The following is a 27,390-nucleotide window of genomic DNA, read 5'->3' on the forward strand; positions in this document are numbered from 1 at the left end:
CTGAACGTTTCATGATGATCGCACATTCCTATAGGGGGTCAAACCATGTCCCAAAGGTCACCGGGCCTGGTGTCACTTTAAAGAAGTAGTCCAGTTACACATTTGTGGGCTTATAACTTGGCTTCTGAATGTCCTAGAGAGGTCAGGTTTGTTTTAGAGTACTCCAATTAACAGCCCCCATTACCCCAAAAAGGAATGGAGTCATTAGCACTTATGGTTTTTAAATGGCACCCAGAATTATGTTGCACGAAGCACAATTTCACATCATTCGGGGTTCATTTGTGTGAAAACAAGGTCCAATCAGGCTGAAACGTTACAGGAAGGTAGAATCTATTGAGTTGTAAGTGATCTGAACGTTTCATGATGATAGCACTTTCCTAAGGGGGTCAAACCTTGTCCCAAAGGTCACCGGGCCTGGTGTCAATTTAAAGAAGTAGTCCAGTTACACCTTTGTGGGCTTATAACTTGGCTTCTGAATGCCCTAGAGAGGTCAGGTTTGTTTTAGTGTACTCCAATCAACAGCCCCTACAACCACAAAAAGGAATGGAGTCATTAGCACTTATGGTTTTTAAATGGCACCCAGAATTATGTTGCACGAAGCACAATTTCACATCATTCTGGGTTCATTTGTGTGAAAACAAGGTCCAATCAGGCTGAAATGTTACAAGAAGGTAGAATCTATTGAGTTGTAAATGATCTGAACTTTTCATGACGATCACACATTCCTATGGGGGTAAACCCATGTCCCAAAGGTCACCAGGCCTGGTGTCACTTTAAAGAAGTAGTCCAGTTATACATTTGTGGGCTTATAACTTGGCTTCTGAATGTCCTAGAGAGATCAGGTTTGTTTTAATGTACTCCAATCAACAGCCCCTACAACTACAAAAAGGAATGGAGTCATTAGCACTTATGGTTTGGAAATGGCACCCAGAATTATGTTGCACGAAGCACAATTTCACATCATTCTGGGTCCATTTGTGTGAAAACAAGGTCCAATCAGGCTGAAACGTTACAGGAAGGTAGAATCTATTGAGTTGTAAGTGATCTGAATGTTTCATGATGATAGCACATTCCTATAGGGGGTCAAACCATGTCCCAAAGGTCACCGGGCCTGGTGTCACTTTAAAGAAGTAGTCCAGTTACACATTTGTGGGCTTATAACTTGGCTTCTGAATGTCCTAGAGAGGTCAGGTTTGTTTTAGAGTACTCCAATTAACTGCCCCCATTACCCCAAAAAGGAATGGAGTCATTAGCACTTATGGTTTTTAAATGGCACCCAGAATTATGTTAAACGAAGCACAATTTCACATCATTCTGGGTCCATTTGTGTGAAAACAAGGTCCAATCAGGCTGACACGTTACAAGAAGGTAGAATCTATTGAGTTGTAAGTGATCTGAACGTTTCATGATGATCGCACTTTCCTATAAGGGGTCAAACCATGTCCCAAAGGTCACCGGGCCTGGTGTCACTTTAAAGAAAGAGTCCAGTTACACCTTTGTGGGCTTATAACTTGGCTTCTGAATGTCCTAGAGAGGTCAGGTTTGTTTTAGTGTACTCCAATCAACAGCCCCTACAACCACAAAAAGGAAAGGAGTCATTAGCACTTATGGTTTGTAAACGGCACCCAGAATTATGTTGCACAAAGCACAATTTCACATCATTCTGGGTCCATTTGTGTGAAAACAAGGTCCAATCAGGCTGAAACGTTATAAGAAAGTAGAATCTATTGAGTTGTAAGTGATCTGAATGTTTCATGATGATCGCACATTCCTATAGGGGGTCAAACCATGTCCCAAAGGTCACCGGGCCTGGTGTCACTTTAAAGAAGTAGTCCAGTTACACATTTGTGGGCTTATAACTTGGCTTCTGAATGTCCTAGAGAGGTCAGGTTTGTTTTAGAGTACTCCAATTAACAGCCCCCATTACCCCAAAAAGGAATGGAGTCATTAGCACTTATGGTTTTTAAATGGCACCCAGAATTATGTTGACCGAAGCACAATTTCACATCATTCGGGGTTCATTTGTGTGAAAACAAGGTCCAATCAGGCTGAAACGTTACAGGAAGGTAGAATCTATTGAGTTGTAAGTGATCTGAACATTTCATGATGATAGCACTTTCCTAAGGGGGTCAAACCATGTCCCAGAGGTCACCGGATCTGGTGTCAATTTAAAGAAGTAGTCCAGTTACACATTTGTGGGCTTATAACTTGGCTTCTGCATGTCCTAGAGAGATCAGGTTTGTTTTAGTGTACTCCAATCAACAGCCCCTACAACCACAAAAAGGAATGGAGTCATTAGCACTTATGGTTTGGAAATGGCACCCAGAATTATGTTGCACGAAGCACAATTTCCCATCATTCTGGGTTCATTTGTGTGAAAACAAGGTCCAATCAGGCTGAAACGTTACAAGAAGGTAGAATCTATTGAGTTGTGAGTGATCTGAACGTTTCATGATGATAGCACTTTCCTAAGGGGGTCAAACCATGTCCCAAAGGTCACCGGATCTGGTGTCAATTTAAAGAAGTGGTCCAGTTACACATTTGTGGGCTTATAACTTGGCGTCTGAATGTCCTAGAGAGATCAGGTTTGTTTTAGTGTACTCCAATCAACAGCCCCTACAACCACAAAAAGGAATGGAGTCATTAGCACTTATGGTTTGGAAATGGCACCCAGAATTATGTTGCACGAAGCACAATTTCACATCATTCTGGGTCCATTTGTGTGAAAACAAGGTCCAATCAGGATGAAACGTTACAAGAAGGTAGAATCTATTGAGTTGTAAGTGATCTGAACGTTTCATGATGATCGCACATTCCTATAGGGGGTCAAACCATGTCCCAAAGGTCACCGGGCCTGGTGTCACTTTAAAGAAGTAGTCCAGTTACACATTTGTGGGCTTATAACTTGGCTTCTGAATGTCCTAGAGAGGTCAGGTTTGTTTTAGAGTACTCCAATTAACAGCCCCCATTACCCCAAAAAGGAATGGAGTCATTAGCACTTATGGTTTTTAAATGGCACCCAGAATTATGTTGCACGAAGCACAATTTCACATCATTCGGGGTTCATTTGTGTGAAAACAAGGTCCAATCAGGCTGAAACGTTACAGGAAGGTAGAATCTATTGAGTTGTAAGTGATCTGAACGTTTCATGATGATAGCACTTTCCTAAGGGGGTCAAACCTTGTCCCAAAGGTCACCGGGCCTGGTGTCAATTTAAAGAAGTAGTCCAGTTACACCTTTGTGGGCTTATAACTTGGCTTCTGAATGCCCTAGAGAGGTCAGGTTTGTTTTAGTGTACTCCAATCAACAGCCCCTACAACCACAAAAAGGAATGGAGTCATTAGCACTTATGGTTTTTAAATGGCACCCAGAATTATGTTGCACGAAGCACAATTTCACATCATTCTGGGTTCATTTGTGTGAAAACAAGGTCCAATCAGGCTGAAATGTTACAAGAAGGTAGAATCTATTGAGTTGTAAATGATCTGAACTTTTCATGACGATCACACATTCCTATGGGGGTAAACCCATGTCCCAAAGGTCACCAGGCCTGGTGTCACTTTAAAGAAGTAGTCCAGTTATACATTTGTGGGCTTATAACTTGGCTTCTGAATGTCCTAGAGAGATCAGGTTTGTTTTAATGTACTCCAATCAACAGCCCCTACAACTACAAAAAGGAATGGAGTCATTAGCACTTATGGTTTGGAAATGGCACCCAGAATTATGTTGCACGAAGCACAATTTCACATCATTCTGGGTCCATTTGTGTGAAAACAAGGTCCAATCAGGCTGAAACGTTACAAGAAGGTAGAATCTATTAAGTTGTAAGTGATCTGAATGTTTCATGATGATCGCACATTCCTATAGGGGGTCAAACCATGACCCAAAGGTCACCGGGCCTGGTGTCACTTTAAAGAAGTAGTCCAGTTACACATTTGTGGGCTTATAACTTGGCTTCTGAATGTCCTAGAGAGGTCAGGTTTGTTTTAGAGTACTTCAATTAACAGCCCCCATTACCCCAAAAAGGAATGGAGTCATTAGCACTTATGGTTTTTAAATGGCACCCAGAATTATGTTGCACGAAGCACAATTTCACATCATTCGGGGTTCATTTGACTGAAAACAAGGTCCAATCAGGCTGAAACGTTACAGGAAGGTAGAATCTATTGAGTTGTAAGTGATCTGAACATTTCATGATGATAGCACTTTCCTAAGGGGGTCAAACCATGTCCCAGAGGTCACCGGATCTGGTGTCAATTTAAAGAAGTAGTCCAGTTACACATTTGTGGGCTTATAACTTGGCTTCTGAATGTCCTAGAGAGGTCCGGTTTGTTTTAGTGTACTCCAATCAACAGCCCCTACAACCACAAAAAGGAAAGGAGTCATTACCACTTATGGTTTGTAAATGGCACCCAGAATTATGTTGCACGAAGCACAATTTCACATCATTCTGGGTCCATTTGTGTGAAAACAAGGTCCAATCAGGCTGAAACGTTACAAGAAAGTAGAATCTATTGAGTTGTAAGTGATCTGAACGTTTCATGTTGATCGCACATGCCTATAGGGGGTCAAACCATGTCCCAAAGGTCACCGGGCCTGGTGTCACTTTAAAGAAGTAGTCCAGTTACACATTTGTGGGCTTATAACTTGGCTTCTGAATGTCCTAGAGAGGTCTGGTTTGTTTTAGAGTACTCCAATTAACAGCCCCCATTACCCCAAAAAGGAATGGAGTCATTAGCACTTATGGTTTTTAAATGGCATCCAGAATTATGTTGCACGAAGCACAATTTCACATCATTCGGGGTTCATTTGTGTGAAAACAAGGTCCAGTCAGGCTGAAACGTTACAGGAAGGTAGAATCTATTGAGTTGTAAGTGATCTGAACGTTTCATGATGATAGCACTTTCCTAAGGGGGTCAAACCATGTCCCAAAGGTCACCGGGCCTGGTGTCAATTTAAAGAAGTAGTCCAGTTACACCTTTGTGGGCTTATAACTGGGCTTCTGAATGCCCTAGAGAGGTCAGGTTTGTTTTAGTGTACTCCAATCAACAGCCCCTACAACCACAAAAAGGAATGTAGTCATTAGCACTTATGGTTTTTAAATGGCACCCAGAATTATGTTGCACGAAGCACAATTTCACATCATTCTGGGTTCATTTGTGTGAAAACAAGGTCCAATCAGGCTGAAATGTTACAAGAAGGTAGAATCTATTGAGTTGTAAGTGATCTGAACGTTTCATGACGATCACACATTCCTATAGGGGGTAAAACCATATCCCAAAGGTCACCAGGCCTGGTGTCACTTTAAAGAAGTAGTCCAGTTACACATTTGTGGGCTTTTAACTTGGCTTCTGAATGTCCTAGAGAGATCAGGTTTGTTTTAATGTACTCCAATCAACAGCCCCTACAACCACAAAAAGGAATGGAGTCATTAGCACTTATGGTTTGGAAATGGCACCCAGAATTATGTTGCACGAACCACAATTTCACATCATTCTGGGTCCATTTGTGTGAAAACAAGGTCCAATCAGGCTGAAACGTTACAAGAAGGTAGAATCTATTGAGTTGTAAGTGATCTGAACGTTTACTGAAGATCACACATTCCTATAGGGGGTCAAACCATGTCCCAAAGGTCACCGATCCTGGTGTCACTTTAAAGAAGTAGTCCAGTTACACCTTTGTTGGCTTGTAACTTGGCTTTTGAATATCCTAGAGAGGTAAGGTTTCTTTTAGAGTACTCCAATTAACAGCCCCCATTACCCCAAAAAGGAATGGAGTCATTAGCACTTATGGTTTTTAAATGGCACCCAGAATTATGTTGCACGAAGCACAATTTCACATCATTCTGGGTTCATTTGTGTGAAAACAAGGTCCAATCAGGCTGAAACGTTACAGGAAGGTAGAATCTATTGAGTTGTAAGTGATCTGAATGTTTCATGATGATAGCACATTCCTATAGGGGGTCAAACCATGTCCCAAAGGTCACCGGGCCTGGTGTCACTTTAAAGAAGTAGTCCAGTTACACATTTGTGGGCTTATAACTTGGCTTCTGAATGTCCTAGAGAGGTCAGGTTTGTTTTAGAGTACTCCAATTAACAGCCCCCATTACCCCAAAAAGGAATGGAGTCATTAGCACTTATGGTTTTTAAATGGCACCCAGAATTATGTTGCACGAAGCACAATTTCACATCATTCGGGGTTCATTTGTGTGAAAACAAGGTCCAATCAGGCTGAAACGTTACAGCAAGGTAGAATCTATTGAGTTGTAAGGGATCTGAACATTTCATGATAAAAGCACTTTCCTAAGGGGGTCAAACCATGTCCCAGAGGTCACCGGATCTGGTGTCAATTTAAAGTAGTCCAGTTACACATTTGTGGGCTTATAGCTTGGCTTCTGAATGTCCTAGAGAGATCAGGTTTGTTTTAGTGTACTCCAATCAACAGCCCCTACAACCACAAAAAGGAATGGAGTCATTAGCACTTATGGTTTGGAAATGGCACCCAGAATTATGTTGCACGAAGCACAATTTCACATCATTCTGGGTTCATTTGTGTGAAAACAAGGTCCAATCAGGCTGAAACCTTAAAAGAAGGTAGAATCTATTGAGTTGTAAGTGATCTGAACGTTTCATGATGATAGCACTTTCCTAAGGGGGTCAAACCATGTCCCAAAGGTCACCGGATCTGGTGTCAATTTAAAGAAGTGGTCCAGTTACACATTTGTGGGCTTATAACTTGGCTTCTGAATGTCCTAGAGAGGTCAGGTTTGTTTTAGTGTACTCCAATCAACAGCCCCTACAACCACAAAAAGGAATGGAGTCATTAGCACTTATGGTTTGTAAATGGCACCCAGAATTATGTTGCACAAAGCACAATTTCACATCATTCTGGGTCCATTTGTGTGAAAACAAGGTCCAATCAGGCTGAAACGTTATAAGAAAGTAGAATCTATTGAGTTGTAAGTGATCTGAATGTTTCATGATGATCGCACATTCCTATAGGGGGTCAAACCATGTCCCAAAGGTCACCGGGCCTGGTGTCACTTTAAAGAAGTAGTCCAGTTACACATTTGTGGGCTTATAACTTGGCTTCTGAATGTCCTAGAGAGGTCAGGTTTGTTTTAGAGTACTCCAATTAACAGCCCCCATTACCCCAAAAAGGAATGGAGTCATTAGCACTTATGGTTTTTAAATGGCACCCAGAATTATGTTGCACGAAGCACAATTTCACATCATTCGGGGTTCATTTGTGTGAAAACAAGGTCCAATCAGGCTGAAACGTTACAGGAAGGTAGAATCTATTGAGTTGTAAGTGATCTGAACATTTCATGATGATAGCACTTTCCTAAGGGGGTCAAACCATGTCCCAGAGGTCACCGGATCTGGTGTCAATTTAAAGAAGTAGTCCAGTTACACATTTGTGGGCTTATAACTTGGCTTCTGCATGTCCTAGAGAGATCAGGTTTGTTTTAATGTACTCCAATCAACAGCCCCTACAACCACAAAAAGGAATGGAGTCATTAGCACTTATGGTTTTTAAATGGCACCCAAAATTATGTTGCACGAATCACAATTTCACATCATTCTGGGTTCATTTGTGTGAAAACAAGGTCCAATCAGGTTGAAACGTTACAGGAAGGTAGATTCTATTGAGCTGTAAGTGATCTGAACGTTTCATGATGATAGCACTTTCCTAAGGGGGTCAAACCATGTCCCAAAGGTCACTGGATCTGGTGTCAATTTAAAGAAGTAGTCCAGTTACACATTTGTGGGCTTATAACTTGGCTTCTGAATGTCCTAGAGAGATCAGGTTTGTTTTAATGTATTCCAATCAACAGCCCCTACAACCACAAAAAGGAATGGAGTCATTAGCACTTATGGTTTGGAAATTGCACCCAGAATTATGTTGCACGAAGCACAATTTCACATCATTCTTTATCCATTTGTGTGAAAACAAGGTCCAATCAGGCTGAAACGTTACAAGAAGGTAGAATCTATTGAGTTGTAAGTGATCTGAACGTTTCATGAAGATCGCACATTCCTATAGGGGGTCAAACCATGTCCCAAAGGTCACCGGTCCTGGTGTCACTTTAAAGAAGTAGTCCAGTTACAACTTTGTTGGCTTGTAACTTGGCTTTTGAATATCCTAGAGAGGTCAGGTTTCTTTTAGAGTACTCCAATTAACAGCCCCCATTACCCCAAAAGGAATGGAGTCATTAGCACTTATGGTTTTTAAATGGCATCCAGAATTATTTTGCACGAAGCACAATTTCACATCATTCTGGGTTCATTTGTGTGAAAACAAGGTCCAATCAGGCTGAAACGTTACAGGAAGGTAGAATCTATTGAGTTGTAAGTGATCTGAACGTTTCATGATGATCGCACTTTCCTATAGGGGGTCAAACCATGTCCCAAAGGTCACCGGGCCTGGTGTCAATTTAAAGTAGTCCAGTTACACATTTGTGGGCTTATAACTTGGCTTCTGAATGTCCTAGAGAGGTCAGGTTTGTTTTAGAGTACTCCAATTAACAGCCCCCATTACCCCAAAAAGGAATGGAGTCATTAGCACTTATGGTTTTTAAATGGCACCCAGAATTATGTTGCACGAAGCACAATTTCACATCATTCTGGGTCCATTTGTGTGAAAACAAGGTCCAATCAGGCTGACACGTTACAAGAAGGTAGAATCTATTGAGTTGTAAGTGATCTGAACGTTTCATGATGATCAAACTTTCCTATAAGGGGTCAAACCATGTCCCAAAGGTCACCGGGCCTGGTGTCACTTTAAAGAAAGAGTCCAGTTACAACTTTGTGGGCTTATAACTTGGCTTCTGAATGTCCTAGAGAGATCAGGTTTGTTTTAGTGTACTCCAATCAACACTCCCTACAACCACAAAAAGAAATGGAGTCATTAGCACTTATGGTTTTTAAATGGCACCCAGAATTATGTTGCACGAAGCACAATTTCACATCATTCTGGGTCCATTTGTGTGAAAACAAGGTCCAATCAGGATGAAACGTTACAAGAAGGTAGAATCTATTGAGTTGTAAGTGATCTGAACGTTTCATGATGATCGCACATTCCTATAGGGGGTCAAACCATGTCCCAAAGGTCACCGGGCCTGGTGTCACTTTAAAGAAGTAGTCCAGTTACACATTTGTGGGCTTATAACTTGGCTTCTGAATGTCCTAGAGAGGTCAGGTTTGTTTTAGAGTACTCCAATTAACAGCCCCCATTACCCCAAAAATGAATGGAGTCATTAGCACTTATGGTTTTTAAATGGCACCCATAATTATGTTGCACGAAGCACAATTTCACATCATTCGGGGTTCATTTGTGTGAAAACAAGGTCCAATCAGGCTGAAACGTTACAGGAAGGTAGAATCTATTGAGTTGTAAGTGATCTGAACGTTTCATGATGATAGCACTTTCCTAAGGGGGTCAAACCATGTCCCAGAGGTCACCGGATCTGGTGTCAATTTAAATAAGTAGTCCAGTTACACATTTGTGGGCTTATAACTTGGCTTCTGAATGTCCTAGAGAGATCAGGTTTGTTTTAGTGTACTCCAATCAACAGCCCCTACAACCACAAAAAGGAATGGAGTCATTAGCACTTATGGTTTTTAAATGGCACCCGAAATTATGTTGCACGAATCACAATTTCACATCATTCTGGGTTCATTTGTGTGAAAACAAGGTCCAATCAGGTTGAAACGTTACAGGAAGGTAGATTCTATTGAGCTGTAAGTGATCTGAACGTTTCATGATGATAGCACTTTCCTAAGGGGGTCAAACCATGTCCCAAAGGTCACTGGATCTGGTGTCAATTTAAAGAAGTAGTCCAGTTACACATTTGTGGGCTTATAACTTGGCTTCTGAATGTCCTAGAGAGATCAGGTTTGTTTTAATGTACTCCAATCAACAGCCCCTACAACCACAAAAAGGAATGGAGTCATTAGCACTTATGGTTTTTAAATGGCACCCAGAATTATGTTGCACGAAGCACAATTTCACATCATTCTTTATCCATTTGTGTGAAAACAAGGTCCAATCAGGCTTAAACGTTACAAGAAGGTAGAATCTATTGAGTTGTAAGTGATCTGAACGTTTCATGAAGATCGCACATTCCTATAGGGGGTCAAACCATGTCCCAAAGGTCACCGGTCCTGGTGTCACTTTAAAGAAGTAGTCCAGTTACACCTTTGTTGGCTTGTAACTTGGCTTTTGAATATCCTAGAGAGGTCAGGTTTCTTTTAGAGTACTCCAATTAACAGCCCCCATTACCCCAAAAGGAATGGAGTCATTAGCACTTATGGTTTTTAAATGGCATCCAGAATTATTTTGCACGAAGCACAATTTCACATCATTCTGGGTTCATTTGTGTGAAAACAAGGTCCAATCAGGCTGAAACGTTACAGGAAGGTAGAATCTATTGAGTTGTAAGTGATCTGAACGTTTCATGATGATCGCACTTTCCTATAGGGGGTCAAACCATGTCCCAAAGGTCACCGGGCCTGGTGTCACTTTAAAGAAGTAGTCCAGTTACACATTTGTGGGCTTATAACTTGGCTTCTGAATGTCCTAGAGAGGTCAGGTTTGTTTTAGAGTACTCCAATTAACAGCCCCCATTACCCCAAAAAGGAATGTAGTCATTAGCACTTATGGTTTTTAAATGGCACCCAGAATTATGTTGCACGAAGCACAATTTCACATCATTCTGGGTTCATTTGTGTGAAAACAAGGTCCAATCAGGCTGAAACGTTAAAAGAAGGTAGAATCTATTGAGTTGTAAGTGATCTGAACGTTTCATGATGATAGCACTTTCCTAAGGGGGTCAAACCATGTCCCAAAGGTCACCGGATCTGGTGTCAATTTAAAGAAGTGGTCCAGTTACACATTTGTGGGCTTATAACTTGGCTTCTGAATGTCCTAGAGAGATCAGGTTTGTTTTAGTGTACTCCAATCAACAGCCCCTACAACCACAAAAAGGAATGGAGTCATTAGCACTTTTGGTTTGGAAATGGCACCCAGAATTATGTTGCACGAAGCACAATTTCACATCATTCTGGGTCCATTTGTGTGAAAACAAGGTCCAATCAGGCTGACACGTTACAAGAAGGTAGAATCTATTGAGTTGTAAGTGATCTGAACGTTTCATGATGATCGCACTTTCCTATAAGGGGTCAAACCATGTCCCAAAGGTCACCGGGCCTGGTGTCACTTTAAAGAAAGAGTCCAGTTACACCTTTGTGGGCTTATAACTTGGCTTCTGAATGTCCTAGAGAGATCAGGTTTGTTTTAGTGAACTCCAATCAACAGACCCTACAACCACAAAAAGGAATGGAGTCATTAGCACTTATGGTTTTTAAATGGCACCCAGAATTATGTTGCACGAAGCACAATTTCACATCATTCTGGGTTCATTTGTGTGAAAACAAGGTCCAGTCAGGATGAAACGTTAAAAGAAGGTAGAATCTATTGAGTTGTAAGTGATCTGAACGTTTCATGGTGATCGCACATTCCTATAGGGGGTAAAACCATGTCCCAAAGGTCACCAGGCCTGGTGTCAATTTAAAGAAGTAGACCAGTTACACATTTGTGGGCTTATAACTTGGCTTCTGAATGTCCTAGAGAGATCAGGTTTGTTTTAGTGTACTCCAATCAACACTCCCTACAACCACAAACAGAAATGGAGTCATTAGCACTTATGGTTTTTAAATGGCACCCAGAATTATGTTGCACGAAGCACAATTTCACATCATTCTGGGTTCATTTGTGTGAAAACAAGGTCCAATCAGGCTGAAACGTTACAGGAAGGTAGAATCTATTGAGTTGTAAGTGATCTGAACGTTTCATGATGATCGCACTTTCCTATAGGGGGTCAAACCATGTCCCAAAGGTCACCGGGCCTGGTGTCACTTTAAAGAAGTAGTCCAGTTACACATTTGTGGGCTTATAACTTGGCTTCTGAATGTCCTAGAGAGGTCAGGTTTGTTTTAGAGTACTCCAATTAACAGCCCCCATTACCCCAAAAAGGAATGTAGTCATTAGCACTTATGGTTTTTAAATGGCACCCAGAATTATGTTGCACGAAGCACAATTTCACATCATTCTGGGTTCATTTGTGTGAAAACAAGGTCCAATCAGGCTGAAACGTTAAAAGAAGGTAGAATCTATTGAGTTGTAAGTGATCTGAACGTTTCATGATGATAGCACTTTCCTAAGGGGGTCAAACCATGTCCCAAAGGTCACCGGATCTGGTGTCAATTTAAAGAAGTGGTCCAGTTACACATCTGTGGGCTTATAACTTGGCTTCTGAATGTCCTAGAGAGATCAGGTTTGTTTTAGTGTACTCCAATCAACAGCCCCTACAACCACAAAAAGGAATGGAGTCATTAGCACTTTTGGTTTGGAAATGGCACCCAGAATTATGTTGCACGAAGCACAATTTCACATCATTCTGGGTCCATTTGTGTGAAAACAAGGTCCAATCAGGCTGACACGTTACAAGAAGGTAGAATCTATTGAGTTGTAAGTGATCTGAACGTTTCATGATGATCGCACTTTCCTATAAGGGGTCAAACCATGTCCCAAAGGTCACCGGGCCTGGTGTCACTTTAAAGAAAGAGTCCAGTTACACCTTTGTGGGCTTATAACTTGGCTTCTGAATGTCCTAGAGAGATCAGGTTTGTTTTAGTGAACTCCAATCAACAGACCCTACAACCACAAAAAGGAATGGAGTCATTAGCACTTATGGTTTTTAAATGGCACCCAGAATTATGTTGCACGAAGCACAATTTCACATCATTCTGGGTTCATTTGTGTGAAAACAAGGTCCAGTCAGGATGAAACGTTACAAGAAGGTAGAATCTATTGAGTTGTAAGTGATCTGAACGTTTCATGGTGATCGCACATTCCTATAGGGGGTAAAACCATGTCCCAAAGGTCACCAGGCTTGGTGTCAATTTAAAGAAGTAGACCAGTTACACATTTGTGGGCTTATAACTTGGCTTCTGAATGTCCTAGAGAGATCAGGTTTGTTTTAGTGTACTCCAATCAACACTCCCTACAACCACAAAAAGAAATGGAGTCATTAGCACTTATGGTTTTTAAATGGCACCCAGAATTATGTTGCACGAAGCACAATTTCACATCATTCTGGGTTCATTTGTGTGAAAACAAGGTCCAATCAGGCTGAAACGTTACAAGAAGGTAGAATCTATTGAGTTGTAAGTGATCTGAACGTTTCATGATGATCGCACATTCCTATAGGGGGTCAAACCATGTCCCAAAGGTCACCGGGCCTGGTGTCACTTTAAAGAAGTAGTCCAGTTACACCTTTGTGGGCTTATAACTTGGCTTCTGAATCTCCTAGAGAGATCAGGTTTGTTTTAATGTACTCCAATCAACAGCCCCTACAACCACAATAAGGAATGGAGTCATTAGCACTTATGGTTTGTAAATGGCACCCAGAATTATTTTGCACGAAGCACAATTTCACATCATTCTGGGTTTATTTGTGTGAAAACAAGGTCCAATCAGGCAGAAACGTTAAGGAAGGTAGAATCTATTGAGTTGTAAGTGATCTGAACGTTTCATGATGATAGCACTTTCCTAAGGGGGTCAAACCATGTCCCAAAGGTCACCGGATCTGGTGTCAATTTAAAGAAGTAGTCCAGTTACACATTTGTGGGCTTATAACTTGGCTTCTGAATGTCCCAGAGAGATCAGGTTTGTTTTAGTGTACTCCAATCAACAGCCCCTACAACCACAAAAAGGAATGGAGTCATTAGCACTTATGGTTTTTAAATGGCACCCAGAATTATGTTGCACGAAGCACAATTTCACATCATTCTGGGTTCATTTGTGTGAAAACAAGGTCCAATCAGGCTGAAACGTTACAAGAAGGTAGAATCTATTGAGTTGTAAGTGATCTGAACGTTTCATGATGATCGCACATTCCTATAGGGTGTAAAACCATGTCCCAAAGGTCACCAGGCCTGGTGTCACTTTAAAGAAGTAGTCCAGTTACACATTTCTGGGCTTATAACTTGGCTTCTGAATGTTCTAGAGAGATCATGTTTGTTTTAGTGTACTCCAATCAACAGACCCTACAACCACAAAAAGGAATGGAGTCATTAGCACTTATGGTTTGTAAATGGCACCCAGAATTATGTTGCACGAAGCCTAATTTCACATCATTCTGGGTCCATTTGTGTGAAAACAAGGTCCAATCAGGCTGAAACGTTACAAGAAGGTAGAATCTGTTGAGTTGTAAGTGATCTGAACATTTCATGATGATCGCACATTCCTATAGGGGGTCAAACCATGTCCCAAAGGTCACCGGGCCTGGTGTCACCTTAAAGAAGTAGTCCAGTTACACATTTGTGGGCTTGTAACTTGGCTTCTGATCATCCTAGAGAGGTCCGGTTTGTTTTAGAGTACTCCAATTAACAGCCCCCAATACCCCAAAAAGGAATGGAGTCATTAGCACTTATGGTTTTTAAATGGCACCCAGAATTTTGTTGCACGAAGCACAATTTCACATCATTCTGGGTTCATTTGTGTGAAAACAAGGTCCAATCAGGCTGAAATGTTACAAGAAGGTAGAATCTATTGAGTTGTAAGTGATCTGAACGTTTCATGATGATCGCACATTCCTATAGGGGGTCAAACCATGTCCCAAAGGTCACCGGGCCTGGTGTCACTTTAAAGAAGTAGTCCAGTTACACCTTTAATGGGCTTATAACTTGGCTTCTGAATGTCCTAGAGAGATCAGGTTTGTTTTAATGTACTCCAATCAACAGCCCCTACAACCACAAAAAGGAATGGAGTCATTAGCACTTATGGTTTGTAAAAGGCACACAGAATTATGTTGCACGAAGCAAATTTTCACATCATTCTGGGTCCATTTGTGTGAAAACAAGGTCCAGTCAGGCTGAAACGTTACAAGAAGGTAGAATCTATTGAGTTGTATGTGATCTGAACGTTTCATGATGATCGCACATTCCTATAGGGGGTCAAACCATGTCCCAAAGGTCACCAGGCCTCGTGTCACTTTAAAGAAGTAGTCCAGTTACACATTTGTGGGCTTATAACCTGGCTTCTGAATGTCCTAGAGAGATCAGGTTTGTTTAATGTACTCCAGTCAACAGCCCCTACAACCACAAAAAGGAATGGAGTCATTAGCACTTATGGTTTGTAAATGGCACCCAGAAGTATGTTGCACGAAGCAAAATTTCACATCATTCTGGGTCCATTTGTGTGAAAACAAGGTCCAATCAGGCTGAAACGTTACAAGAAGGTAGAATCTATTGAGTTGTAAGTGATCTGAAGGTTTCATGATGATTGCACATTCCTATAGGGGGTAAAACCATGTCCCAAAGGTCAACAGGCCTGGTGTCACTTTAAAGAAGTAGTCCAGTTACACATTTGTGGGCTTATAACTTGGCTTCTGAATGTCCTAGAGAGATCAGGTTTGTTTTAGTGTACTCCAATCAACAGCCCCTACAACCACAAAAAGGAATGGAGTCATTAGCACTTATGGTTTTTAAATGGCACCCAGAATTATGTTGCACGAAGCACAATTTCACATCATTCTGGGTTCATTTGTGTGAAAACAAGGTCCAATCAGGCTGAAATGTTACAAGAAGGTAGAATCTATTGAGTTGTAAGTGATCTGAACGTTTCATGATGATCGCACATTCCTATAGGGGGTCAAACCATGTCCCAAAGGTCACCGGGCCTGGTGTCACTTTAAAGAAGTAGTCCAGTTACACCTTTGTGGGCTTATAACTTGGCTTCTGAATGTCCTAGAGAGATCAGGTTTGTTTTAGTGTACTCCAATCAACAGCCCCTACAACCACAAAAAGGAATGGAGTCATTAGCACTTATGGTTTGTAAATGGCACCCAGAATTATGTTGCACGAAGCACAATTTCACATCATTCTGGGTTCAATTGTGTGAAAACAAGGTCCAATCAGGCTGAAACGTTACAAGAAGGTAGAATCTATTGAGTTGTAAGTGAACTGAACGTTTCATGATGATCGCACATTCCTATAGGGGGTCAAACCATGTCCCAAAGGTCACCGGGCCTGGTGTCACTTTAAAGAAGTAGTCCAGTTACACCTTTGTGGTCTTATAACTTGGCCTCTGAATGTCCTAGAGAGATCAGGTTTGTTTTAATGTACTCCAATCAACAGCCCCTACAACCACAAAAAGGAATGGAGTCATTAGCACTTATGGTTTGTAAATGGCACCCAGAATTATGTTGCACGAAGCACAATTTCACATCATTCTGGGTTCATTTGTGTGAAAACAAGGTCCAATCAGGCTGAAATGTTACAAGAAGGTAGAATCTATTGAGTTGTAAGTGATCTGAACGTTTCATGATGATCTCACATTCCTATAGGGGGTCAAACCATGTCCCAAAGGTCACCGGGCCTGGTGTCACTTTAAAGAAGTAGTCCAGTTACACCTTTGTGGGCTTATAACTTGGCTTCTGAATATCCTAGAGAGGTCAGGTTTGTTTGAGAGTACTCCAATAAACAGCTCCCATTACCACAAAAAGGAATGGAGTCATTAGCACTTATGGTTTGTAAATGGCACCCAGAATTATGTTGCACGAAGCACAATTTCACATCATTCTGGGTCCATTTGTGTGAAAACAAGGTCCAATCAGGCTGAAACATTACAAGAAGGTAGAATCTATTGAGTTGTAAGTGATCTGAACGTTTCATGATGATCGCATATTCCTATAGGGGGTCAAACCATGTCCCAAAGGTCACCAGGCCTGGTGTCAATTTAAAGAAGTAGTCCAGTTACACATTTGTGGGCTTATAACTTGGCTTCTGAATGTCCTAGAGAGGTCAGGTTTGTTTTAGAGTACTCCAATTAACAGCCCCCATTACCCCAAAAAGGAATGGAGTCATTAGCACTTATGGTTTGCAATTGGCACCCAGAATTATGTTGCACGAAGCACAATTTCACATCATTCTGGGTTCATTTGTGTGAAAACAAGGTCCAATCAGGCAGAAACGTTACAGGAAGGTAGAATCTATTGAGTTGTAAGGGATCTGAACGTTTCATGATGATAGCACTTTCCTAAGGGGGTAAAACCATGTCCCAAAGGTCACCAGGCCTGGTGTCACTTTAAAGAAGTAGTCCAGTTACACATTTGTGGGCTTATAACTTGGCTTCTGAATGTCCTAGAGAGATCAGGTTTGTTTTAGTGTACTCCAATCAACAGCCCCTTCAACCACAAAAAGGAATTGAGTCATTAGCACTTATGGTTTGTAAATGGCACCCAGAATTATGTTGCACGAAGCACAATTTAACATCATTCTTTGTCCATTTGTGTGAAAACAAGGTCCAATCAGGCTGAAACGTTACAAGAAGGTAGAATCTATTGAGTTGTAAGTGATCTGAACGTTTCATGATGATCGCACATTCCTATAGGGGGTCAAACCATGTCCCAAAGGTCACCGGGCCTGGTGTCACTTTAAAGAAGTAGTCCAGTTACACATTTGTGGGCTTATAACTTGGCTTCTGAATATCCTAGAGAGGTCAGGTTTGTTTTAGAGTACTCTAATTAACAGCCCCCATTACCCCAAAAAGGAATGGAGTCATTAGCACTTATGGTTTTAAAATGGCACCCAGAATTATGTTGCATGAAGCACAATTTCACATCATTCTGGGTTCATTTGTGTGAAAACAAGATCCAATCAGGCAGAAACGTTACAGGAAGGTAGAATCTATTGAGTTGTAAGTGATCTGAACGTTTCATGATGATAGCACTTTCCTAAGGGGGTCAAACCATGTCCCAAAGGTCACCGGATCTGGTGTCAATTTAAAGAAGTAGTCCAGTTACACATTTGTGGGCTTATAACTTGGCTTCTGAATATCCTAGAGAGGTCAGGTTTGTTTTAGAGTACTCCAATTAACAGCCCCCATTACCCCAAAAAGGAATGGAGTCATTAGCACTTATGGTTTGTAAATGGCACCCAGAATTATGTTGCACAAAGCACAATTTAACATCATTCTGGGTCCATTTGTGTGAAAACAAGGTCCAATCAGGCTGAAATGTTAAAAGAAGGTAGAATCTATTGAGTTGTAAGTGATCTGAACGTTTCATGATGATCGCATATTCCTATAGGGGGTCAAACCATGTCCCAAAGGTCACCAGGCCTGGTGTCAATTTAAAGAAGTAGTCCAGTTACACATTTGTGGGCTTATAACTTCTCGTCTCGTCTCGTCTCGTCTCGTCTTCCTCCGCTTATCCGGGTCCGGGTCGCGGGGGCAGCAACCCAACTAGGGAGCTCCAGGCCGTCCTCTCCCCGGCCTTGTCCACCAGCTCCTCCGGCAGGACCCCAAGGCGTTCCCGGACCAGATTGGAGATGTAACTTCTCCAACGTGTCCTGGGTCGACCCAGGGGCCTTCTGCCGGCAGGACATGCCCGAAACACCTCCCCAGGGAGGCGTCCAGGAGGCATCCTGACCAGATGCCCAAACCACCTCAACTGGCTCCTTTCGATCCGGAGGAGCAGCGGTTCTACTCCGAGTCCCTCCCGAATGTCCGAGCTCCTCACCCTATCTCTAAGGCTGAGCCCGGCCACCCTACGGAGGAAACTCATTTCGGCCGCTTGTATCCGCGATCTCGTTCTTTCGGTCATTACCCAAAGCTCATGACCATAGGTGAGGATTGGGACGTAGATCGACCGGTAAATCGAGAGCCTGGCTTTCTGGCTCAGCTCCCTCTTCCCCACGACAGATCGGCTCAGCGTCCGCATCACTGCAGACGCCGAACCAATCCGCCTGTCGATCTCCCGATCCCTCCTACCCTCACTCGTGAACAAGACCCCGAGATACTTAAACTCCTCCACTTGAGGTAGGACCTCTCCCCCGACCCGGAGGTGGCAAGCCACCCTTTTCCGGTCGAGAACCATGGTCTCAGATTTGGAGGTGCTGATCCTCATCCCAGCCGCTTCACATTCGGCCGCGAACCTACCCAGCAAGAGCTGAAGGTCAGAGCTGGATGAAGCTAGGAGGACCACATCATCCGCAAAAAGCAGAGACGAGATTCTCCTGCCACCAAACTCGACACACTCCACACCACGGCTGCGTCTAGAAATTCTGTCCATAAAAGTGATGAACAGAACCGGTGACAAAGGGCAGCCCTGGCGGAGTCCAACCCTCACTGGGAACAGGCCCGACTTACTACCGGCTATGCGGACCAAACTCACGCTCCTCTGGTAAAGGGACTGAATGGCCCTTAACAGAAAGCCACCCACCCCATACTCCTGGAGCGTCCCCCACAGGGTGCCCCTGGGGACACGGTCATAAGCCTTCTCCAAATCCACAAAGCACATGTGGATTGGTTGGGCAAACTCCCATGCCCCCTCCATCACCCTTGCAAGGGTATAGAGCTGGTCCACAGTTCCACGGCCAGGACGAAAACCACATTGCTCCTCCTCTATCTGAGATTCAACTATCGATCGGACCCTCCTCTCCAGTACCTTGGAGTAGACCTTTCCAGGGAGGCTGAGGAGTGTGATCCCCCTATAGTTGGAACACACCCTCAGGTCACCCTTCTTAAAGATGGGGACCACCACCCCGGTCTGCCACTCCCTAGGAACTGCCCCCGATGACCACGCAATGTTGTAGAGACGTGTCAACCATGACAGCCCTACAACATCCATAGCCTTAAGATACCCAGGTCGAACCTCATCCGCCCCCGGGGCTCCGCCGCTGTGTAGTTGTTTGACTACCTCAGCAACTTCTGCCCCCGAGATCGGACAGTCCATCCCCAGGCTTCCCAGCTCTGGTTCCTCCTCGGAATGCGCATTGGTGGGATTGAGGAGCTCCTCAAAGTATTCCTTCCACCGTCCGACTATAGCCTCAGTTGACGTCAGCAGCTCCCCATCCCCACTGTAAACAGTGTGAGCGAGTTGCTGCCTTCCTCTCCTGAGGCGCCGGACAGTTTGCCAGAACCTCTTTGGAGCCGATCGATAGTCTTTCTCCATGGCCTCACCAAACTCCTCCCACGCCCGAGATTTTGCCTCGGCAACTGCCACTGCTGCACCCCGCTTGGCTATCCGGTACCTGTCTGCTGCCTCCGGAGACCCACAGACCAGCCACGCCCTGTAGGCCTCCTTCTTCAGCCTGACGGCTCCCCGAACCTCTGGTGTCCACCAGCGGGTACGGGGGTTGCCACCACGACTGGCACCGGCCACCTTACGACCACAGCTAGCAACAGCCGCCTCGACAATCGCAGAGTGGAACAAGGCCCACTCGGACTCAATGTCCCCCACTGCTCTCGGGACGTGGTCAAAGCTCTGCCGGAGGTGGGAGTTGAAGACCGTCTTGACAGGTTCTTCTGCCAGGCGTTCCCAGCAGACCCTCACTATGCGTTTGGGTCTGCCAGGTCTACGCGGCATGTTCCCTTGCCATCTGATCCAACTCACCACCAGGTGGTGATCAGTTGACAGCTCCGCCCCTCTCTTCACTCGGGTGTCCAAAACATACGGTCGCAGGTCAGATGATACGACTACAAAATCTATCATCGACCTGTGACCTAGGCTGCCCTGGTACCAAGTGTACCGGTGGGCATCCTTATGTTCGAACATGGTGTTCGTTATGGCCAAACTGCGGCTTGCACAGAAGTCCAATAACAAAACACCGCTCGAGTTCTGATCAGGTGGGCCGTTCCTCCCAATCACACCCCTCCAGGTCAAGCTGTCATTGCCCACGTGAGCATTGAAGTCCCCCAGCAGGACAATGGAGTCCCCTGATGGAGCACTATCTAGCACTCGTCCCAGGGACTCCAAAAAGGGTGGGTACTCTGAACTGATATTTGGCCCATAAGCACAAACAACAGTCAGGACCCGTTCCCCGACCCGAAGGCGCAAGGAAGCTACCCTCTTGTCCCCCGGGGTAAACCCCAACACACAGGCAGAGAGTCTCGGGGCTAACAAAAAGCCAACCCCAGCCCTCCGCCTCTCACCCGGAGCAACTCCAGCAAAGTAGAGTGTCCAACCCCTCTCCAGGTCTCGGGTTCCAGAGCCAATGCAATGTGTCGAGGTGAGTCCGACTATATCTAGCCGGTACCGCTCAACCTCTGCCACAAGCTCCGGCTCCTTCCCCGCCAGCGAGGTGACGTTCCATGTCCCAAAAACTAGTTTCCTTGTCCGGGGATTGGACCGCCAAGGCTCCCGCCTTGGTCTGCCACCCGATTCACATTGCACTGGACCCTTCATGTTCCTCCTGCGGGTGGTGGGTCCACAGTTGGACGAGCCCATGTATCCGGTTCGGGCTGGGCCCGGCCGGGCCCCATGGGCGAAAGCCCGGCCACCAGGCGCTCGCTCACGGGCCCCAACCCCAGGCCTGGCTCCAGGGTGGGACCCCGGTAACCCTCCGGGCCGGGTACTCCGACTCTTCGTTTTCACCACCATGAAAGATCCTTCGAACCGTTCTTTGTCTCACCCTTCACCTAAGACCAATTTGTCATGGGAGACCCTACCAGGGGCACTAAGTGCCCCAGACAACATAGCTCCTAGGATCATTAGGGCACTCAAACTCCTCCACCACGATAAGGTGACGGTTCAAGGAGGAGGGGCTTATAACTTGGCTTCTGAATATCCTAGAGAGGTCAGGGTTGTTTTAGAGTACTCCAATTAACAGCCCCCATTACCCCAAAAAGGAATGGAGTCATTAGCACTTATGGTTTGCAAATGGCACCCAGAATTATGTTGCACGAAGCACAATTTCACATCATTCTGGGTTCATTTGTGTGAAAACAAGGTCCAATCAGGCAGAAACGTTACAGGAAGGTAGAATCTATTGAGTTGTAAGTGATCTGAACGTTTCATGATGATAGCACTTTCCTAAGGGGGTCAAACCATGTCCCAAAGGTCACGGGATCTGGTGTCAATTTAAAGAAGTAGTCCAGTTACACATTTGTGGGCTTATAACTTGGCTTCTGAATGTCCTAGAGAGATCAGGTTTGTTTTAGTGTACTCCAATCAACAGCCCCAACAACCACAAAAAGGAATGGAGTCATTAACACTTATGGTTTGTAAATGGCACCCAGAAATATGTTGCACGGAGCACAATTTCACATCATTCTGGGTCCATTTGTGTGAAAACAAGGTCCAATCAGGCTGAAACGTTACAAGAAGGTAGAATCTATTGAGTTGTAAGTGATCTGAACGTTTCATGATTATCGCACATTCCTATAGGGGGTAAAACCATGTCCCAAAGGTCACCAGGCCTGGTGTCACTTTAAAGAAGTAGTCCAGTTTCACATTTGTGGGCTTATAACTTGGCTTCTGAATGTCCTAGAGAGATCAGGTTTGTTTCAGTGTACTCCAATCCACACCCCTACAACCACAAAAAGGAATGGAGTCATTAGCACTTATGGTTTGTAAATGGCATCCAGAATTATGTTGCACGAAGCATAATTTCACATCATTCTGGGTCCATTTGTGTGAAAACAAGGTCCAATCAGGCTGAAACGTTACAAGAAGGTAGAATCTATTGAGTTGTAAGTGATCTGAACATTTCATGATGATCGCACATTCCTATAGGGGGTAAAACCATGTCCCAAAGGTCACCAGGCCTGGTGTCACTTTAAAGAAGTAGTCCAGTTCCACATTTGTGGGCTTATAACCTGGCTTCTGAATGTCCTAGAGAGATCAGGTTTGTTTTAGTGTACTCCAATCAACAGCCCCTACAACCACAAAAAGGAATGGAGTCATTAGCACTTATGGTTTGTAAATGGCACCCAGAATTATGTTGCACGAAGCACAATTTCACATCATTCTGGGTCTATTTGTGTGAAAACAAGGTCCAATCAGGCTGAAACGTTACAAGAAGGTAGAATCTATTGAGTTGTAAGTGATCTGAATGTTTCATGATGGTCGCACATTCCTATAGGGGGTAAAACCATGTCCCAAAGGTCACCAGGCCTGGTGTCACTTTAAAGAAGTAGTCCAGTTACACATTTGTGGGCTTATAACTTGGCTTCTGAATGTCCTAGAGAGATCAGGTTTGTTTTAGTGTACTCCAATCAACAGCCCCTAAAACCACAAAAAGGAATGGAGTCATTAGCACTTATGGTTTGTAAATGGCACCCAGAATTATGTTGCACGAAGCACAATTTCACATCATTCTTTATCCATTTGTGTGAAAACAAGGTCCAATCAGGCTGAAGCGTTACAAGAAGGTAGAATCTATTGAGTTGTAAGTGATCTGAACGTTTCATGATGATCGCACATTCCTATAGGGGGTCAAACCATGTCCCAAAGGTCACCGGGCCTGGTGTCACTTTAAAGAAGTAGTCCAGTTACACCTTTGTGGGCTTATAACTTGGCTTCTGAATATCCTAGAGAGGTCAGGTTTGTTTTAGAGTACTCCAATTAACAGCCCCCATTACCACAAAAAGGAATGGAGTCATTAGCACTTATGGTTTTTAAATGGCACCCAGAATTATGTTGCATGAAGCACAATTTCACATCATTCTGGGTTCATTTGTGTGAAAACAAGGTCCAATCAGGCTGAAACGTTACAAGAAGGTAGAATCTATTGAGTTGTAAGTGATCTGAACGTTTCATGATGATCGCACATTCCTATAGGGGGTCAAACCATGTCCCAAAGGTCACCGGGCCTGGTGTCACTTTAAAGAAGTAGTCCAGTTACACCTTTGTGGGCTTATAACTTGGCTTCTGAATATCCTAGAGAGGTCAGGTTTGTTTTAGAGTACTCCAATAAACAGCCCCCATTACCACTAAAAGGAATGGAGTCATTAGCACTTATGGTTTGTAAATGGCATCCAGAATTATGTTGCACGAAGCACAATTTCACATCATTCTGGGTTCATTTGTGTGAAAACAAGGTCCAATCAGGCAGAAACGTTACAGGAAGGTAGAATCTATTGAGTTGTAAGTGATCTGAACGTTTCATGATGATAGCACTTTCCTAAGGGGGTCAAACCATGTCCCAAAGGTCACCGGATCTGGTGTCAATTTAAAGAAGTAGTCCAGTTACAAATTTGTGGGCTTATAACTTGGCTTCTGAATATCCTAGAGAGGTCAGGTTTGTTTTAGAGTACTCCAATTAACAGCCCCCATTACCCCAAAAAGGAATGGAGTCATTAGCACTTATGGTTTTAAAATGGCACCCAGAATTATCATGCACGAAGCACAATTTCACATCATTCTGGGTTCATTTGTGTGAAAACAAGGTCCAATAAGGCAGAAATGTTACAGGAAGGTAGAATCTATTGAGTTGTAAGTGATCTGAATGTTTCATGATGATAGCACTTTCCTAAGGGGGTTAAACCATGTCCCAAAGGTCACCGGATCTGGTGTCAATTTAAAGAAGTAGTCCAGTTACACATTTGTGGGCTTATAACTTGGCTTCTGAATGTCCTAGAGAGATCAGGTTTGTTTTAATGTACTCCAATCAACAGCCCCTACAACCACAAAAAGGAAAGGAGTCATTAGCACTTATGGTTTGTAAATGGCACACAGAATTATGTTGCACGAAGCACAATTTCACATCATTCTCGGTCCATTTGTGTGAAAACAAGGTCCAATCAGGCTGAAACGTTACAAGAAGGTAGAATCTATTGAGTTGTAAGTGATCTGAACGTTTCATGATGATCGCACATTCCTATAGGGGGTCAAACCATGTCCCAAAGGTCACCGGGCCTGGTGTCACTTTAAAGAAGTAGTCCAGTTACACCTTTGTGGGCTTATAACTTGGCTTCTGAATATCCTAGAGAGGTCAGGTTTGTTTTAGAGTACTCCAATAAACAGCCCCCATTACCACAAAAAGGAATGGAGTCATTAGCACTTATGGTTTGTAAATGGCATCCAGAATTATGTTGCACGAAGCACAATTTCACATCATTCTGGGTTCATTTGTGTGAAAACAAGGTCCAATCAGGCAGAAACGTTACAGGAAGGTAGAATCTATTGAGTTGTAAGTGATCTGAACGTTTCATGATGATAGCACTTTCCTAAGGGGGTCAAACCATGTCCCAAAGGTCACCGGATCTGGTGTCAATTTAAAGAAGTAGTCCAGTTACAAATTTGTGGGCTTATAACTTGGCTTCTGAATATCCTAGAGAGGTCAGGTTTGTTTTAGAGTACTCCAATTAACAGCCCCCATTACCCCAAAAAGGAATGGAGTCATTAGCACTTATGGTTTTAAAATGGCACCCAGAATTATCATGCACGAAGCACAATTTCACATCATTCTGGGTTCATTTGTGTGAAAACAAGGTCCAATAAGGCAGAAATGTTACAGGAAGGTAGAATCTATTGAGTTGTAAGTGATCTGAATGTTTCATGATGATAGCACTTTCCTAAGGGGGTTAAACCATGTCCCAAAGGTCACCGGATCTGGTGTCAATTTAAAGAAGTAGTCCAGTTACACATTTGTGGGCTTATAACTTGGCTTCTGAATGTCCTAGAGAGATCAGGTTTGTTTTAATGTACTCCAATCAACAGCCCCTACAACCACAAAAAGGAAAGGAGTCATTAGCACTTATGGTTTGTAAATGGCACACAGAATTATGTTGCACGAAGCACAATTTCACATCATTCTCGGTCCATTTGTGTGAAAACAAGGTCCAATCAGGCTGAAACGTTACAAGAAGGTAGAATTGTCATGAGCCGGGGTGAGTACTCCTGTTCTCATAACCATCTGTGAGTCTCTTGCCAGGAGAGGGAGTGGCCCAGCTGTTCCTGATCAGCAATCAGCGGGGTGCCTTCCTATTTAAGGTGGATGGTGGACAAACTTCGACGCCGGAAGATTGCCTCAGTTTTGGTAGTAACCAGCCACTCGTGAGATCTCTAGTGTTCTTAGGTTAAATGTTATTCGTAGTGTTTGCGCTCATATTGGATTTACCCTTCCTCAGGATTACTGTCAACCTCCTTGGATTCTGACCTCTACCATGATTTTGGATCTTCAGCACACGGACCATATCACCACCGCCATAACCCACCTCTCATCTCACCCAGTGCCCCCATCCACCAGGACGCCCCGCTTATCTCCACCTCTGCTCCCTCTCCTGCGCTTCCCCGGCTCTCTACCTCTCCCTCCTCCTGCCAACACAAACACCCACCACAGTAAGTCTGCTGAACACCTCTGCCTGCCTACAAAGGATTGTGACACCAGAACCTTTGCTCACCCGTGTTCTCCCTTCCCCAGACGCTGAACTGATTGTTGCAGTTTCAACCACAGAATTATCTGTGCATCTTAAGTCTCCCCTTATAAATAAATCTTTTTGTTTCATCCATTTTTGGTCAGTGTTGTGTTCTGCATGTCCTGGGTTAGGTACCTTCCCCCAATCATGACAGAATCTTCCGGCCAGAATATTAACCCCGCAGACGCAGCACTGACCAGTTTCTCCCACAGACTTTCACAGCAGGAACAAGTCATACCTCAACTCGTGGAACAACTCACCGCAGCCAATGCCCGCTATCAGCATTTGGAGAGTTTAGTTCAACAGATCCATGATCGGCTTCCCCAACAGCCTTCTCCAGCAGAATCCCAACCTTCCATTCCGCTTGCCTCCGCTGCACCTGGATCCGCGCATATGGAGATGAATCATTTCCGCCTGGCTTCCTCTCCACCTGCAGTCACGTATAGTGGTGAGTTCGAGGACTGTCGGAGTTTTCTCTTACAATGCCGTTTGGCGTTTGAGCGCTCACCAGGAGCTTTTACGTTGGACTCCGTTAAGATCTCTTATGTGATTGGACTTCTAAGAGGCAGAGCTTTAAGATGGGCTGAGGCCAAGAGCCACAATGACTCTTTCCTTACCGGCTCATATGCTGATTTTCTATCTGAGTTTACCCTGACTTTTGGTGTTACTGAATCCTTAGCGGACACCAGGAAGCAGCTCTGGTCCTTCTCTCAGGGGCGCAGATCCGTAGCTGAGATGTCAGTTGAGTTCCGAACCCTTGCAGCCAGAACTTCCTGGAAAGAGGACGCTTTAATTGCGGCTTTTACTGAGGCCTTGAATGATCGTGTCCGCGATCAACTTGCTCTTTGTCCTGAGCCTCGCTCCCTAGATGAGCTGATACATCTGGCCATTTCTATAGACCGCCGTCACCAGGAATTAAGACGACCCAGCGCCCGTTACAATGAATCCCAGTTTTCTGACCGCTCCAGACAGGCTGCTCAGCGATCGCCTCCTGAGAGCCACGCCCCCGAGGAGCCAATGCAAATGGGAAGGAACAGACTGACACAAGAGGAGCGGCAACACCGGTTAAGGTCAGGTCTCTGCATGTACTGTGGTGAGCCAGGTCACTTTGCTAGAAGCTGTCCGCAGTTAAAAGGCAGAGTCCACCTGTAAACAGGGGACTACTGGTGGGCGGTAATTCTA

General features: G+C 44.0%; 1 long non-coding RNA gene across 1 annotated transcript; it reads left to right on the forward strand.

The window, feature by feature from the left end:
- The first annotated feature begins 24,821 nt into the window (after positions 1-24,821).
- Positions 24,822-26,301, forward strand: LOC139068972 (uncharacterized). Its single transcript, XR_011520202.1, has 2 exons — positions 24,822-26,131; positions 26,214-26,301. It is a non-coding gene; the product is annotated as an uncharacterized lncRNA (long non-coding RNA).
- The last annotated feature ends 1,089 nt before the right edge of the window (positions 26,302-27,390 follow it).

Source organism: Nothobranchius furzeri, chromosome 3, assembly GCF_043380555.1.
Source record: "Nothobranchius furzeri strain GRZ-AD chromosome 3, NfurGRZ-RIMD1, whole genome shotgun sequence".
Lineage (NCBI taxonomy): Eukaryota > Metazoa > Chordata > Actinopteri > Cyprinodontiformes > Nothobranchiidae > Nothobranchius > Nothobranchius furzeri.